This window comes from Nuphar pumila, chromosome 10, assembly GCF_984573655.1.
Source record: "Nuphar pumila chromosome 10, dmNupPumi1.hap1.1, whole genome shotgun sequence".
Lineage (NCBI taxonomy): Eukaryota > Viridiplantae > Streptophyta > Magnoliopsida > Nymphaeales > Nymphaeaceae > Nuphar > Nuphar pumila.
In genome coordinates, this window is record NC_143258.1 from 94338929 (window position 1) to 94357947 (window position 19019).

At 38.0% G+C, this 19019-nt stretch overlaps 1 pseudogene; it reads right to left on the bottom strand.

The window, feature by feature from the left end:
* Positions 1-4821: 4821 nt before the first annotated feature.
* Positions 4822-7236, bottom strand: LOC149827417 (dirigent protein 1 pseudogene; annotated as a pseudogene).
* Positions 7237-19019: the final 11783 nt, after the last annotated feature.

Here is a 19019-nt window from a genome sequence, read left to right on the forward strand (position 1 = left end):
ACTGAACTGACAAGGACTCCCGATTGGGTAAAAGGAAAATAAGATTTAATCCTTTTATGAATATTTACAACACTATATATCGAGCGCCATAGCTCAAAAAAGCCTGAACATCATTTGCATCCCAGAAACAAAAATAAAGGAAATTGATCTCTCATTCATGGAAGGATTGTGGAGGGTTGCAATTTTGTCTTTTGCCGGTCAATAGGACGGTCTAGGGTTATTCTAATGGCTTGTAAGGATGGCCTCGTTGCTCATATCAGAAGGTTTTCTTTATCGGTATTCTTCTCGCCGGCTAATGAGAGATGGATTTTTCCCTCACCATGGTTTATGGCCCATGCACTAGTACTCTTAAAAAGGATTTTTGGAGTGACTTAAACAAAATTAAAGAAGAATTGGATCCTTAAATGTCTTCCAATTGGTGTATTGGTAGAGATTTCAACTCTATTCTCCATTTGGAAGACTCTAACTGGCCTCAAATCTACACTAGACATATGAGAAAGTTTGTGGCATTCTTGGATGTGGCTCAATTATCGAAAATCCCAATGCAAAGATCATGTTTTACATGGTCAAATAAGAGAGTCCCGCCGGTGATAAGGAAGCTTGATCGATATTTTGTTACTACACACATGCTCTAACATGTATGCATTGGCGGATCCCATCTTAGTATGGGATCACTCTACTATTTGGCTCTCATGGGGTGGGAGAAAAAATCAAGAGAATAGTGGCTTTCAAAGGGAAAATTAGTAGCTAAGGGAGCTCGATTTTTTAATCCTTATAGGGGAATGGTGGAACTCGGCTTCTAGTGGTGAAAAATGGGAAGCTAAGTGAATCCATATAAAGCTTGGGTTTATACGAAGTAAGCTTATAGAATGGAACAAAAAAAATGCTTGACAAGGTTTAAAGAAATTGATGATTGGGAGGAGCAATTGAAGGTGCTCCAAAGGAGGGAGGAAGAAGTTAGTGATGTAGAAATGGATTTAAGTCTGAAAATTAAAAAATGAAAACTTGTAAAGCGTATTCAAGAATGGCGGGTGAGGGAGAGTATTAGATAAAAACAAAGAGCAAAAGCATATTGGCTCAAATCATAAGAGATGAATACTCATTTCTTTCATCTATGTGCTTCTACAAGGCGAAGAGTGAATGGTATTTCATCCGTGGTGATTGATGGGATTAGAAGAGAGGGGTCCTTTATCCTTCCTAGTGCCACAAAATTCTTCAAGACGAGGATCACTAAGGTGGTTTACGATATCTCTAGCTTGGGCATCAAATTCATAAGCGAAAAGGGAAGTAGAAGCATCTCTTGCGCTTTCACCTTAGAGGAGGTCAGGATGCTATTTGGTCTCTTTCAAATGGTTAGACTTCGAGTATTGATGATTTTTCTATTGAATATTTTAAGCACACATAAGAATTTATTAAAGACAGTCACTTACAAATGATGATGGAATTTCACTCAATTGCCAAAGTCTCAAGTGTCATGGGTTGTTCTACAATTATTCTCATTTCAAAAGATCCACAAGGTGATGAGATAAGAAGGTTTAGACCATTTTTTTTGGTGAATACCGCTTATAAACTTATCTTAAAAATTTTGCCATCATGAATCAAGGTCGTCATTAAACATCTCATCTCAAATCGGCAAAGCGCACTAATTATCGGCCGGTGCCTTCATGATGCATGTGTCATTGCACACGATACAATCCATTTCATAAAGCTCCCAGGTAAGACATCTTTTATCCTTAAAATTGATCTCAAAAAAGCATTTGCCTTCTTTGATTGAAAGTTTTTGTTATCTTGATTACATATGATGGGGTTGGGAGACAAATAAAAAAATTGGATTAATGGATTGCAATTTGCATCCTCGATAGCAGTCTCTCTTAATGGAGAAAAAGGTGAGGGTTGTGGCAAGGCGACCCTCTATCAGTTATTCTCTTTATTATGGCTATGGAATCACTTTTCGTGAAGATATTTCATGCGAAAGAGGGAGGTATGTTTAAGGAGTGTAAAGTGTTGGCATCAACGTTTATCTCTCACCTACTCTTTGCCAATGACTTGTTTATTTTTGGAGAAGCTACCAAAAAAATATGTGCGCACTTTGGGTGGTACTCAAATGTTTTTTCTGAAATTTTCAGCCTTCATAAAAATGATGGAAAGATTCAAGATATGGTATTTAATAATATATTCGGAGACTCATAAAGACTGACTTTTGCTATTTTTAATTGTAATTCCGGAACCTTGCCAATGAAGTATCTTGGCCTATCACTTCACCTGGGAGTTACTCAGGAATCTTATTGGAGTGCGGTTGGGAACAAGATTTGCCGAAAGCTTCAATCTTGTGCCTCTTGTTCACTCTCTGGAGTGGGAAGAGTTAACCTTGTTCGGTTCAATATTTCTTGTATAATGCTACACTTCTTACAAGTTTTCAAGATTCCTAAAAAGTAGAGAAGTGTATAAATGCAATGTTTCAAAAAATTATTTGGCAAGGATCGATTGAGGGCAAATCTAAATCATCCCTTAATTGATCTTTCGTCTCCCAACCTCTTCAAATGTGTGTGTGTTGAGGGTGGGGGGAGATGGCTTGAGAATCCATAATCTTAGAAGATTCAATCTTCAGCTTCTTGTTAAATGGCTATGGAAGATTTTTATGAAAGAGGGGTCACTAAGTTTTATATTCTCCCAAAAAATACGATTTGGTGGGTTGGTCCAGAAAATCATAAATGGAAAAAGGGATTTAAAATTTGGAAAGGTTGGGTTACGACTTTAAACCAATTTAACTCGGTTGGTAATGGTTTGAAGATGTTTGGGAGCGGGAAGCGAAATTAAGGGAGGCTTTTCCTAACTTATATGTTGCAACGTGGGCCAAATATGGAAAGGTTTGTGAATTTTGGTTGAATAGGGAGGAGGTGTGGGAAATCATCCTAAGAAGGGACCCTTCAGATTTGGTATTTCGAGAATGAAATCAGCTGATAGTTTTGTTGCAAGCCTACCTCATTTTGCAAAGGGAGGATGAAGTGAGTTGGCCTCTAGCTAGTGATGGGATGTTTAGAGCATCGACAATGTATCATTTTATCAGTTCGCCATCTCTTCAATGGCTATCACGGAAAGCATTATGGCCAACTGGCCTAACACTCCATGACTCACTTATGGGCTGGTCGATTCCCAATGATGCGGTAATTAACACCAATCTTACATTTAAGTGGTGGGGTTTTCATCTTGCTAGTTGGTGCTCGTTATGTTTGAGCGAAGAAGGGTCCACACCACACTTATTTTGGAGCTATCATTTTCTCGAAAACTGCTACATCGAGCTTGGCACAACGTCTTTATGGATTGGGAGAGTGTTTCATTCATGCACAAGGTGTTGATTGCGCACCACATGCACTCAAAAGGTTTTCGATGGATTTTTATATGGCACACATGGATCTTGGTGGCTCATTTAGCTTGAACGGAACCAATGGATATTCAAGGGAAGAGAGAGATCTGGAAGGCATTATTTATCAACCTGATTGGTTGGGGATCAATAGGATTGGTGCTTGATCGACGAGTTTGGGGAATTCAATATTTGTATATTTACAGCTTTTTCTTTTTGAGTTGTGATATCTCATCACTCCCCAATTTTCCTATTAGATTGTTTTTTTTTTGGATTAATGGTAGTACGGTTCTCTCAAAAATAAAAAAAAAGGCAACCAAAGAAGTCAATAAAAATTAATCCAAATCCAAGAAAAATAAGAGGAGACATGCTATTGCCTCAAGAGAATGAAGAACAAAGAAAATAAATAGGAAAATTATAAATTATAGATTGTAGATCTAAAATTGAGTAAGATTACCCAATAGAGGGGAAGCGTGCTTCTGAAGCAGGAAGCGCCACGCTTCACCCATGGCTTCCTATTTGTGGGAAGCATGCTTTCCACTTGCTTTCCTCTTGCATCACTTTTGTTTTTTCCTCGCTTTTCTCTTGTTTTTTGTATTTTTCATGTTAATATTTATTTATTTTTGTTTCCTACTCACTTCCTGCTAGTTTCCTTCATATTTCTTTTTTGGCTTCTCACCAGCTTCCACTTCAGGCATGGCTTCCTGTATCAATTTGGCTTCCTGGTAACTATGGATTGCACACTTTTAGTGTGCTGCTGCACCTGATCACCCTCAACGTGTGGGGTACATCCTGTTGGCTGTGGGGCCCAATAGCAGATGAAGGTTGATTTGGTGGAGTCAGGATCAGGTGCAATCACATTGCACAATTGCAATGTGCCGCTGCACCTGATCACCATCCATCTGCAGCAGTGATTGCACCTGATCCCAACACGATTAGGTGCAGTACCTGATCTTCACTCCATCGTTGGTGGGTAGATCTTTGCTGCAAGTAATGCAGCAGACATAATTGGAGTAAGTTTTGCAGAGGAAGATATAATTAAAACTATGTTGTGTCTTCAATTACCTGGTGATGATGGCTTTGATCATGAACCCATAATAATAAATTCTTTTTGCACATGTTAACAAATCATATGGTCTATGAAACCGCCATGAGAGTAAAGAAAACCAGGGCATCTTTATTCATTGATTAAAGAAGAAGGATGCAAGGAAAGGCTGACAAGTAGCCATTGAATAAACTGTAGGTGCAGACAATAAAATAATTGACATCCGTAATCCAACAGCAACACCAATGGACTTGGCCGAACGAACGCACCCATTTTACTAGCGAAAACGACTCGTTTTCTTCACACCAGAAAGCAGAAATCAACATGACACGACACGATGACAAGGCCACACACACAACTAGGACAAGCAACTCAACTATGTCATCAATAAGCCCAAGCCTTCCAAGAAAATCACTTATATGGCTTGAGGGTGGCGAACAGTGACAGTCATCTTCAGAATAGCGTCAAGGGAAACGTTCTCATCAAAAGCGACAGTCTCTATTACAGCATAGCCCCTGGCAAACCGGAACGCACCTGTGCCTGAGACCACAGACAGCTCTCTCCTCGCCTCCAGGTAGCGATCAGCCCCTTGTATTTCTATGGTGCTGCCATTGTACTCCCCCTCGGTGAAGACGACCGAGAACAGCATGTAGAATTGAAGGCCGTTCAGGGCGGTGTTTACGTACATGCCGCGAGCCCTGCCCATCGGCTTCGATGCGAGGTCCTGGCCTTCTGTCAACGGATCGTCGATGATCACAACCGTGCCGAACTCCAACACGTTCGGGTCCATGCTTTTGACGCCGGCGACAGTAGTAGCAGTGGCATTACCAGATAGCAAGTCATGAATGTAAAACACCATGGTGGTCTCCACCATTTTGTCATCTGATACAGAGAGATGAGGGGCCATGGTTAATGAATGTTATAGCTGGGAAGAAAGGTTGCAACCGTTGCTTACAAAGCCTCTTGGTCTGTAGGGACTTACATATAGGGAACACAAGATTGTCTTTCTGACTCTGGACAAAGAGAGGTATTTTTTTTACCTACAATTGTTAATCGACAAAACGGTGAAATGAGGGTTGGGTATACCAGAGAGGGTAGGTATGCCACATCCTTTTTTTAATACGATATGCCATTGATTTTGTTTTGTTTCAACTTGAAATGATTGGTTGGCATGAAAACATTCTTTTTATATTAAAATTTGACATTATTTTTATTTTTGAAGAATTTAAAACTACGGAATCGTTAATAAGCTTCTGATTAGTTAGCATATAATTTTAATAATGATTGATTATAGTAGTTTACATATTTTTTAATTGGTGAATAATTAGGTCTTCAATACTAATTATATCAAGACCGAAACGGAACCTGTTAAGTCCCAATCGATAATACTTTTTTCAGCCATACCCAGACCCAAATCAAAATGGGTCTATCAAAGACCCAAATCGATTATACCCGAACCTATGTATATTTGAACACGTTAACCCACATGGGATTTGGTAGCCGTTTTTTCAGATGGGTGTCAGAGCTTATTACCAATGTACAAGCCATGGTGTCTATTAACGGGGTAAAGGGTGAGCAGTTTTTTTTGCGGTGCGGCCTATGAAAGGGATGTCCGCTATCTTCACTTTTGTTTAATACAGTGGCAGATGGACTTGCGGTAATTCTTAGACGTGCGCAGACAAAGAGCTTCCTACAGTCATTGGATATCCAAGGTTTTTCTGGTCATATTATACAATATGCAAACGATATGATAGTTTTTGAAAGGGCTTCACTACAGCAAATGCTTCACGTTAGGCTTATTCTCATGTTTTTTGCAGCTTTGTCTAGGCTGGAGCTAAATAAAAATAAGTGTTCGGTCACACTTTTGAATGACGATATGACCAGTCAAAACACAATGGGAAAAAATTTCAATTGTGCTTTAGGGTCGTTGCCGATCAAGTACTTGAGCCTCCCCCTATAAGTCAAGCCAACCTCTAAAACATCATGGGCACCGGTTGTTGACAAGGTGTGTCTTAAGCTCCAGTCTTGGCGTACAAGATATTTGTATCTTGCTGGCAGAATTATTTTGATCATGCATGTTTTATCAGCAATTCCTGAATTTTTCATGTCGGTCTGTGTCATGCCTGTCAATGTTGAGCACCAACTTAAGCGCGTCCTGTCAAGGTTTTTGTGGCGTGGTGTAGATAGACCTTATAAGAGGCACTTGGTGGGATGTGACTCCATCGTTATGTCAAGGACTATGGCTGGCTTAGGAATTTTTGCTTTGCGTAAAAGGAGTGTGCCATTGGCTGTGAAGCAGTGTTGGTTGGCTCATACGTCATAGGATGCATCACAAACTTCCTCCGACTAAAATATGGTCTAATCGATTCACTTGCTGTTCATTAGGGGGTTCGTGGACCATACACATCACATTTGAGAAAAATGTGGTTTAGGGCATTGCGTTTGTTTCTTGACAGGGATTTGGACGTGGGGGTAGACGGATCTTGGCTTCAATGGGCAATCTCGAATGTGGGAGTTTTTCAAGTTCACAAGGTCTACCGTTCTCTTTTACCTCCAGGTCAGAGCTGGATCCCCAACAATGCTTTATGGGTGAAGGGACCATCTCTGAGGACCAAGGTATTGGCTTGGTTGATTCTTCTTGACCGGATACAGACCCATAACAATATCAAGATGATGGGTTTTCAGTTTCCCAGTTCTCATCAAACATGAACGCACCTGTGCCTGAGACCACAGACAGCTCTCTCCTCGCCTCTAGGTAGCGATCAGCCCCTTGTATTTCTAAGGTGCTGCCATTGTACTCCCCCTCGGTGAAGACGACCGAGAACAGCATGTAGAATTAAAAGCCGTTCAGGGCGGTGTTTACGTACATGCCGCAAGCCCTACCCATCGGCTTCGATGCGACGTCCTGGCCTTCTGTCAACAGATCGTCAATGATCACAACCGTGCCGAACTCCAACACGTTCGGGCCAATGCTTTTGACGCCGGCGACGGCAATAGCAGTGGCATTATCAGATAGCAAGTCATGAATGTAAAACACCATGGTGGTCTCCACCATTTTGTCATCTGATACAGAGAGATGAGGGGCCATGGTTAATGAATGTTGTAGCTGGGAAGAAAGGTTGCAACCGTTGCTTACAAAGCCTCTTGGTCTGTAGGGACTTACATATAGGGAACACAAGATTGTATTTCTGACTCTGGACAAAGAGAGAGAGGTATTTTTTACCTACAATCGACAAAATGGTGAAATGAGGGTTAGGTATACCAGAGAGGGTAGGTATGCCACATCCTTTTTTTAATACGATATACCATTGATTTTGTTTTGTTTCAACTTGAAATGATTGGTTGGCATAAAAATATTCTTTTTATATTCAAAATTTGACATTATTTTTTATTTTTTAAGAATTTAAAACTAGAGAATCGTTAATAAGATTCTGATTCGTTAGCATGTAATTTTAATAAATGATTGATTATAGTAGTTTACATATTTTTTAATTGGTGAATAATTAGGTCTTCAATACTAATTATATCAAGACCGAAACCCGAACCTGTTAAGACCCGAACTGATAATACTTTTTTCAGCCATACCCAGACCCAAATCAAAATGGGTCTATCAAAGACCCAAATCGATTATACCCGAACCTATGTATATCTGAACACGTTAACCCATATGGGTTTGTATTTTGAAACCTTGGAAGGGTGCAATTTAGGGAAAGAATAAGTGGAGAAGGCCAGATCAACTGACAGCTTAAGCCAGGGATTTAACATGTGTCCACCCTTTCCTTTTAAAACCATAAAAAAACAACCCTCTCTCTCTCTCTCATATATATATATATATATATATATATATATATATATATATATATATATAGAGAGAGAGAGAGAGAGAGAGAGAGAGAGAGATGAGTACGTGCTAATTGAAATATATTAATGAAACGTGCTTAGTATATATATTCTGAGATAACGGCTGTTCCAGTTAGATGGATGTTTTACTGGCTGTCGTCTTTGATGCGGACAACTGTGCAACTCCCAGTAAACTCAAAAACATCGATGAGAGAGAGATAGGACTAAAAGAATCAGTGATCCAATCACATACATAGAGAGAGGATGACATTTTAACGTGGTTTGGTTCAATGTTAACCTATATCTTCGACACTCACTCTCTCTCTCTTTCAAAACAGCAGTCTTTTTATACATATGGCTTTCACCAGCGTGCTAACTAAATTACTTGATGGGTTTACATTTCAATCCCTGAATTGAAGGCATCTGCTATTGGGATCTTAGTAGAGCTTCCCTTGTTATCATCTTTAGCTGGAGCCTTGTCTTTATTTTCATTCTCTACAGCAATTCTTTGAGACGTCCAACTGGTTGTTCCTTGCCTTGACTTATCTTATTTCACATTCAAGCTCGTTCAGGTGTTTCACCGAGCACTTGGTGAGTGTCTCAAAAACAGAAATTCGATAAGGCTTTTCTTGAATTTTTCAAGACTAAAAAATCGTGAAATCAATGGGAACCACCTATCCTAACAATACCTTTTAATTAGATTCAATCCAAATCAAATTTCAATACCATAAAAATCAGATTCAATGTAATACCAATCTTGACCGAACTCAATTTGGCGCAGATATCTGGCCAAGAACCGTCGTTCTCCTTAGCTCCGGCTGAACCAAGGATCACATAGCTGGCCGTCTTTCGAGTGGCAGCTCCACACAGTCGCTCCACGCAGGCACCAACGAGAGAGAAAGAGAAACGGGGAAGAGGACGTCTCATTCCAGCTTCTTCATCTTCTTACACAGGGGATGGCTCAAAGCTCAAACAATAAAAAACTCAAACTCTAGTAGAACCCCCTTCACGGTGGTTCTTATTCAGCCAAGAGCGGAGTGGGGAGAGAGACGTTGAAATGTCTCTCAGATAAGTGCCCCTAGTTGGATCCAACCCGTGACAGATGGGTCCAGACACACCCAGGGAAGGATCCAGCTTGATTGATTTTTAGGACAAAAAGAAAATAAAAATAAAAATTAAGAAAAAAAATGCAAAACTACTCAGAATACCCGCAACACCCGCTAATGGCTTAAACAAATCCTAACGGCCATCAAAACTAAACCTAATTAAAAATAAAATTTATAATTGGTTAAAAATAAAATAAAATAATATAACTACTTCAAAAAATCGAGTTTCAGACTCGTCATGCCTGTCATGAGGTCAAGCTTTGCATTTGAGCCTGATGGTATATCTTTCTTGAACATTTCAAAGACGATTCATTTCAAAATACACAACAAAGAATGGATCTCAGTCTTATTGAGTCTGGGTCCGATACCACACACATATTTTGGAATAGAGATGGCAAAATTTCAAAGACGATTCATTTCGAACTGAATTGAAAATGGTTTAACATAACAAGTAACATCTCTAAACATCAAGCACATCTAACCATCGCCCATAATAACAATCTACTCATCACCTGAAATGATAAGGGGTCAGACTACATCCAGTCTGGTAGGTACAATAAGGTCACATATTTGTAAAGAACTAACACATATATGACAAAAAATTTATGCATTTAAACATATGATATACATCAATAAATGTCATAAAATATGCAATTGTAAGATTTGCTGAATTGTATAAACATGTCATATTTTCTATTTCAATTAACAATATGAATATAAGGTCTTTGTTTCGATATTATCCTACCTGCAGGCATTCACAGGACAAAAATGCAGAGACAGATTGAGAACATTCATGATTTTATTATGCCATGCATTTTAATACCCCAAATGACTATTTGAATTCGCTCTAAAGGGGACAATATATTGAGCGAGAAAGAACTCTCTAGAGGCTGAGATAAACAAGGATGCATCCTAAACTTACTGTAAAAGTTGTGGGATCTACCACCTAGAACAATTATTGGTAGCCTTGTCCCTTAACTCTGATGACTAGGAACGTCGAATCATTGTCACTCGAGAAACATAATAATTAATAACAGTGTTTGTCGGAGCTTGTACCACTTACCATCTCTTCAGGTAAGAATTATCTATGAATAGGTTATTGGGTCATCTTTTATTAAGGGTTAAAAATATTACATATGCCTTATACCAATAGGTATTATCTGCCCATTCTGGGTAGGTTCTCATATTTGTGTATTATCATAATTCATTCAATATGCTTTGGTATTTTTAAAATGATTGAACATCTTGCCTGTGAAAGTGATCTCAAAAATTAAGTATGCATGCACTTTTTATAACTTGGTGCATTTTTGCATATCAGGGTTGTTATAAAACCCCAACTCATTCATGAGTTTCGAAGTGTACAAGTATGCCTCACATGTCTTATCATACAAAAATAATAAGAGTTTACATGCCACTAATGCAATTTAAATCATCAAGGCACCAGTAGAAAGGTTCTACATGAGTTTATCATGCCACAATAAAAGGCTCTACATGATCACTCAATGTCATAATTTTTTATACTATCGGGCTCCACATGTGTACACTATGTTGGGATTTAAGCTCCACATAAGTACTACATGTCATAATTTATTATCAAGCTGCACATGAGTGCATCAGTTTTAGGCTCCACGTGATGACATCATGTTATAATTATCAAGCTCGACATGAGTGTGTTATTTCGTGATTTAGGCTTCACATAAGCACATGTTGCAAATTTATTGTCTGGCTCCACATGAATGTATCTTGTCACATTTTAAGCTTCACATGATGACATCACACTACAAATTTATACTACCAGGCCCCACATGTATACATCATGTCATAATTCAGGCTTCACATGATTATATCATGTTACAAATTTATACTTTTAGGCTCCATATGTATACATTATGTCACAATTCAGGCTTTACATAAATACTACATATCGTAATTTCAATAATATGTGGCTCCACAAGAGTGCATCATGCCGCAATATTAGGCTCTACATGATCACCTTTTGTCGCAATTCATACTATCAAACTCCACTTATGTACATCATGTTGTAATTCAGGCTTCACATAATTATATCATGTCACAATAAGTATGTTATTTAAAGGCTCCATGTTCCACTCAAACCGGTTTGAACATTCATAACTATAAATGAGTGGTTATACTAAATTTAATAAAATATTGTTTTATTAAAGATAGATACAAATTAACATTTAGGCTAGAAATACTTACAGTGCGTTGTGAATGTCACATGGTCAAGAACCACAAATCTCTGTCCTGGCTCTGATGCCAAAGTTATAACGCCCCAAAATTTTTAACTTGAAAAAATTTAGAAAAAAATTAAATTTTTTATAATGAATCACTTTTGAGAGTCAAATCAATCCTATAGCAAAAAATTATTCGAAAGATCTAAGTTATCAACCTTGGGTGGGTTGCATAGAAATACAAGACAACAAAGAATGGATCTCAATCTTAATGGGTCTAGGTCTGATTCCACACACATAGATTTTGAAATAGAGAAGGTAAAATTTCAAAGATGATTTATTCCAATCATAATTTTAAATTATAATTGAATTGAAAATAGTTTAACATAACAAGTAACATCTCTAAACATCAAGCACTTCTATAAAACAAAAATAGACAGAATGTAGTTTCGTGACTGATTTATGTCATTTCATCATCGCCCATAATAATAGTCTACTCATCACCTGAAATTATAAGGGGTCAGATTACATCCAGTTTGATAGGTATAATAAGGTCATATATTTGTAAAGAACTAATACATATATGATGAACAACCATGCATTTAATCATATGATATACATCAATAAATGTCACAAAATATGCAATTCTACTATTTGTATAAACAGGCCATGTTATCTATTTCAATTAACAATGTGAATATAAGGTCGTTGTTTTGATATTATCTTACCTACGGATACTCATAAGACGAAAATGTAAAGACAGACTCAGACTATTCGGGGTTTATTATGTCATACATTTTAATACCCAGAATGACTAGCTGAATTCGCTATAAAGGGGACGGTGTATTGAGCGAGAGAGAACTCCTCAAATGTCAAGATAAATAATGATGCATCCTAAACTTACTATAGAAGTTGTGGGATCTACCACCTAGAATAATTATTGGTAGCCCTACCTCTTAACTTCGATGACTGGGGACATCAAGTCATTGTCACTCAAGAAGTATAGTAATTAATAAAGTGTTTTTTGGACCTTGTACCACCTACCATTTATCCAAGTAATGACTAAGTATGAGTGAGTTATTGAGTCCTCTTTTATTAAGGGTTAAAAATATTACATATGCCTTATATAAGTAGGCATCATCTATCCATTCTTGATATCTTTTCATGTTTGTGTATTATCATAACTCATTCAATATGTTGTCTAGTTTTTAAACCGATTGAGCATATTGTCTATGAAGGCAATCCCAAAAATTAAGTGTGCATGTGTTTTTCATAACTTGGTGCATTTTTGTACCTCGGGGTTGTCATAAAACTACAACTCATTTATAAGTTCTCAAGTGTACAGGCATGTCTTACAGTACAAAAATAACAATAGTTCACATGCCACTTTTGCAATTTAAATCATCAAGGCACCAGTTTGGTTCCTCGAACCACAAACTCCAACACAAGCCATAATTCATGCATTTCATATGTCATTTCATATAGCATAAAAACATTTAGTAACATATTCCACATGGCCAACAGAGTTCTATGAACCTGAGCTCCATCATGAGCCATAAAAAGTTATTACATGCATTCATAGTTTTACATCATATGGCATTTCAGCATAGTAATAAAGCATATCATAACATATATCAATACAACAACATAGTCACATATAATATTATATTTTAACATGCATCCAATATAAGCATTCAGGTTTCAAATCAATACGTTTATATTTGAAAAACCAACACAGGCACATTGGGAATTCAATATGGACAATTCTGAAATTATTTAATCAATGTCTGAATCACAAATCAGGATACTCCATAATTTCCACATGTATAGTATTAAAAGCCCATTTTTAAACAACTTAGCTAAAATATTAATGTCTTGAACTATGTAACATTTGTATATGCAATATTCAAAACTTGAAACATGCAAAACTAATATTTCACAACATCAAAAATCTTTGTGTATGTATTTTATAACTTGTATTTGATGTCTTAAACCTTTTTTATTCATGTATACATACTTGTGTATGAAATGAATAAATATAAAACTTGCATATTTTAAAACATGGAAATATCATGCATACGTAAATTATACACAAAATCAAAATATGAAATATGCATATTTCTAAAAAAATAAATCTCATGCATACGTAAATCAAAATATGAGACATGCATATTTTCTTACAACAGAGAACATCATGCATACGTAAATCAAAATATGAGCCATGCATATTTTTAAAACAGAAAATATATATATATATATTTAAATATATTTTTAAACTTGTATATATATGTGCATATATTTATGTACATATATTAGGACCATATAAATACAAAAATCATCAGATTTTCTCTACCTCAACATATATGGAGTTTTCGAAGGAAACGGAAAATCCTCAAAATTACCAGGAACAATTTTTCTCCAAAAATGCATGATATGGATCACGATCATCGATGGTCCGAATGTGGGTGAGGGTGTGTGAGTGCCTTAGTCTTTGTGTCAAATGCATGGGAGTGTGTGTGTGGTCTAGCACCTTCCAAGCGGGTCCGATGATGGAGGTGGCAAAGGCGGCACCATGGCAAGCGACATTATAGCAGCGAGGGTCGTGCTCTGTCGATCTTCGACCGAGGCAGCAAGGGGTGGGCAAGCAGCAGGCAGCGCCAGGCTAAGTCGGTAGCCGGCCTGTGCTCTACTGGCTTGAGTATTGCTCGATTGGGTCGAGCTTGCTCATAATGACAAGGAGGGAGAGAGGTCGCCGGACTGGCGACCCTTTTCTTCCCGCTGGTGCAGTCGCTGAATAAGGAAAAGAGGAGGTGGGTGTCAGCAGGTAGTATGGCGTTGTCTGCAGCAAAATAGAAGAAGAAGGAGGTGGTGACACTGGGTGCAACCAGTTGCAGGTAAGGAGTGGCACTGGATGGTGGCTGCTACTATCAGGGCGACAGGGGTGGTGGTGGTTCTCACCACCACAGACAATAAGTGCGGGTGATGTAGTAAGGGTGTGGTTAGAGAGAAAGTGTGTGTGTGTGTTGAGCATGAGGGGTATTTTATAGGTTTTAGTGCATGAAATAAGGAATGTTAATTAGAGAGGTTGGTGATGTATTTAGAAGAGGTAATGGGGGGGGATTGGTGAGGAAATCAAGAGATGATGTTTTGGGTTTTGGTAAAACCTATTTGGGTCTCTAGACCCAAGTCTAATCCACTACCCACATCACTTACAAGATCCAAATAAGGATCCACAATATGGTTTCACTCACACTGAGTCAAAAACCATCCCGTGTGGGTTGACTCGTTCGGATCTCCGCTAAGGTCCAAACCCAAATACTACTTTAAAACTTTAACTTTTTAAATCCTATAATTGGATAATAATTTAGATTCATCCTCTCTTAAATCCTTAAATAAATTTGATAATTAAATAAAATAAATGCTAATTAAATATTAATGATATATAATTAATAAATAATTGATAATTAAATATAATCTATAAATAATTACCAATATAATTCACTAGAAAATGGTGATTTATTATAAATCATACTAAATGCCAAAATAATTGCTGAAAAATCTCTTTTTTTATATAAATTTTGAAAAAAATTATGGGTATTATAACCTCAACCAAATGGGACCCATGCCAAAGTGATGCCACATAAGCTATACAACCACCTCAGCCAGCAGCCATATCTATCATGTAGAACCCTCCCTTGAGCGCCCCCTCATTTAATAGGAGAAATGAATGCAAGTGGGACCTACAAGGGGCATCCCCTCTAGAAGCCTCCATGGAAGATGTGTGGGCCCTACCCATTTGACGCCTCCCAAGGGCCATTAATCCCTCTCATGAAGTCGTTTAATCCCTTGAGTTCCCTTCTTAAATGACTTAGGAAGCCCAAGTGATTCTTGTGAAATGGGTTTCCCAATTAAAAAGCCAATAGAGGTTTTACTTAAAGTTAGGAATAAGTTTTATCTTGAGGTAGGTGTTTTCTATTTAATTATGTCTTGTTTAGTGTGTAGCTTTTTTAGCCTATAAAAGAGACTCATTTTGATGTATTTAAATATGTTGAATGAAATAGAACCTTGTTTTCTCTAAATAGTCTCACTCTCTTCTCTTCTCTCTTATTAGCATCTTCTCTCTCTCTCTCTCTCTCTCTCCTTATCCCTTTGAGTCTTTGCCTCCCTGACTCATTCACCCTTTTTAAGGTCTCCTCTATATCAGTTAAAGGTAGTTTAGAACTTGCTTAGGTCAATTTTTTTTAAGCACAAAGTAGGACATATCTACTTTGAGTTCGTGTGGACTGCATCAATATTGTGATTTTTTGTCGTATCATTTGGGAGTACTAGAATTTCCACCTAACCCTATTAAATTTAACTAACTCTGTTATCCGAATTGACTTTTTGACTTGACCTTGAACCTAACCTAGCATATCTAAACCCTAAAACCTAACCTAAGCTCACCGGGAACACAACATTCCCCAACTTCGCTGCAACATAACATTGAATGTTTAAAAGTTGATGCAAGTTGAGCACAATGGTCTAGAGACATTGAAATGGGTCTTTGCTCCTTCCATAGACACCTATAAAAAAAGACCACGACAGATTTTTTTTGAGATAAGTACCTTGGCCGCTTCAGGCTTCTGATCAGATTCATGCTCCATTGTGGCATCCTATTGTTGACAAACTCAAGAGCAAAATGCAACCATGGCACACGTGATAGAGTGTGCCTGAAGAATCTTCACCGTCGGTAGCCTTCCTACATAGATTACAAACTTTTACAGGTTCTCAATTCAATTGACACTCACAGGTGTTCTGTGCGGAGCACACGCACACTGTGCCCAAGCCGAAACCACTGGAAATTGCACGCAGGCGTTTCTAAAGAAATGATGCTCAACACAAATGCATTAAGACGAGTCTTAGAGCTCAGCTAGGCTGATCGGCTTCCACAATCTGCTATCAGTCAACGTGCACCTGAAGGACTAGTCTGAACTGTTGTAACAGATGAAATTCTAAATTAAGACCGAACTGAGCAATCAGAAGATCGATTGAGTGCTTATGCACTTAGCTGGTTTCAATTAAGCAGTGAATGAGCAATTGCTCGAGTTCACTGGAGGTGATTAAATTAATGGATTAGCTCTCTGGTTTGTAGAATGATTGGTCCAACACGCTTTGGCAGTAGATCTGAGATAAAATCATCTGCATAACCGCGAGTATGAAACTGCGCTTATACAGATGAGATTACTTTGAATATCTTGCACTTATATGCAATGATTAGAGACGTTCATGAGCACATAGCTCAATGATCCGTCTGGACACAAGGCTTCGATTGTGCCCGAAGCGACAGTCGCATGAATCAACTTGAGAATGTTCAGACTTGTGCTAGCTTAAGAGCAATAGAATCAATTTTCGATCTGCAGATCTGATCGGTGCAATAGAACTTCAATTTCTTTCTCTTAATGTTGGTTCAATCGAACTGGATGAAAGATGAATGATGGAAGCGTGAAGTGAGTGATGTTCCTTAACTCGACGGTGGAGAAGTCTAGCAAGGCCTTTCCTCAGTTGAGGTCATCTCCATAGTTGGAGCCAAAACATAGCTTCAAACTTTATTGAATTAAATCTCACGATTACAAAAATGGCTGAATCACAAAATGATTGAATACTTACAAATGAAATGAACAAAGTATTTATAGCCTGTCCAGCTAATGGCGCCAAATGCATTGGGCTGCCCATGCTTCAAAATTCAATGTTGTCATCCCTTTAACATCGGCTGAAGCCACTTGTCCTCTCATTATTGCACATGGTGATTTGTCGGACTAACCCTACTGCACGCTGTTGGTACCTGCTGACCAAACACGGTCAAACCGACTCTCTTTAATGTTGTTGACCTATGTAGCTCGATAAACCCTGCTCACAGTTATTTGTTCCACTTGGGTTCGTATCAATCCCTCCCTCTTGAGACTGTCCTAGTCCTCTAGGATGGAAGTTAAGATACATGTTTTTCATATTATAATCTCATTCTCAAGTGGCAGATGCTTCACCTTCATTGTCCCATGCAATTAGAAAATTTTGAATTGTCCTTATTCCTCTTCGCACTAATTTGGATTTTAGTATGCTTATGGGCTGCCTTATGATTGGTTCAAGTATTTCTTCACTTAGAAGATGTCCATGATATGACTTCAATCAAGAAACATGAAATACCGGATGAATGAGTATACTTGGGGGTAATTTCAACTTATAGGCTACCTTCCTAATTCTTGCCACAACTTGGTAAGGACCAAAGTACTTAGGCGAAAGTTTAGTTATGGGATTCTTGCTTAATGAGAACTGTCCATGGCGAATGCACTTAAGTCATACCCAATCACCAATTTGAAATTCTCTATCCTTCCATTGCTTATTATAAACTTGTTTCATCCTATTTTGAGCATTCTCAATATTTCTTTTTAGGATTCTTAAAATCTCATCTCTCGCCTGCAACTATTTGTCCACCAAAGGTATATTTGTCGTTCCTTCTTCATATAAAAGTGTTTGAGGTGAAGGTTTTTTGTACACTGCTTCATAAGGGGTCATACCCGTACTAGTGTGAAATGAAGTATTGTAACACCATTCGGCCCAAGGTAGATATTTCACCAAATCCACTTGTTTCTCGCTTGTGAAGCATCTTAAGTAAGTTTCAAGAGTTCTATTAACCACCTCAATTTGCCCATCTATTTGAGGGTGACTTGTCGTGCTAAAATACATTTTGGTTCCCATCAAGGTGAAATACTCTTTCCAAAACCTACTAAGGAAGGCTAGGTCCCTATCACAAGTGATAGTCTTAGGCATTTCATACAGCCTAGTCACATTTTGCAAAAAAGCTTTTGCCACCATTTTCACCGTATAAGTACTTGGTAAAGGAATAAAGTGAGCACTCTTGGAAAGGCATCCACTACCACAAGAATTACCTCATTCTTTTGTGAAGATGGTAACTTCTTAATGAAATTCATACTTAAGTTCGTCCATGTATGTGAAGGTATAGGAAGAGGTTGAAGATGACCGGGGGTTTAATTCTTTCATATTTGCATGCTTGACATTCCTTCACATATTTCTTTATGTCTTTTTTCATACCAGCCCAATATAGTTCATTCTTCACCCTTTTCCAATCTTATGAACTTCTTCATGCCCCCCCCCCCCCCCCCCATCCCCACTCTTGAGTCATGGAAATGTTCCAATACCTCTTTGATAAGTGAAGAGTCATAAGGTAGAACCAACTTGTTTTTAAAAAAAAACTTGTCTCCCTTTACCATGAAAGAAGGATGGCTAGTAGGGTCTTCTCACAATTCATATATGATTCTTTGGATCTCTTCATTTTCAATTTGAGCTTGACTAATTTTTTCCGCAAAAGAACAAGCTACATTAGAAATGACTAAGAGAGAGTCATCTTCCGTTCTTGACAAAGCATCGGCAACTACATTTTCCACCCTCTTTTTATACTTGATTTCAAAATCATAACCCAT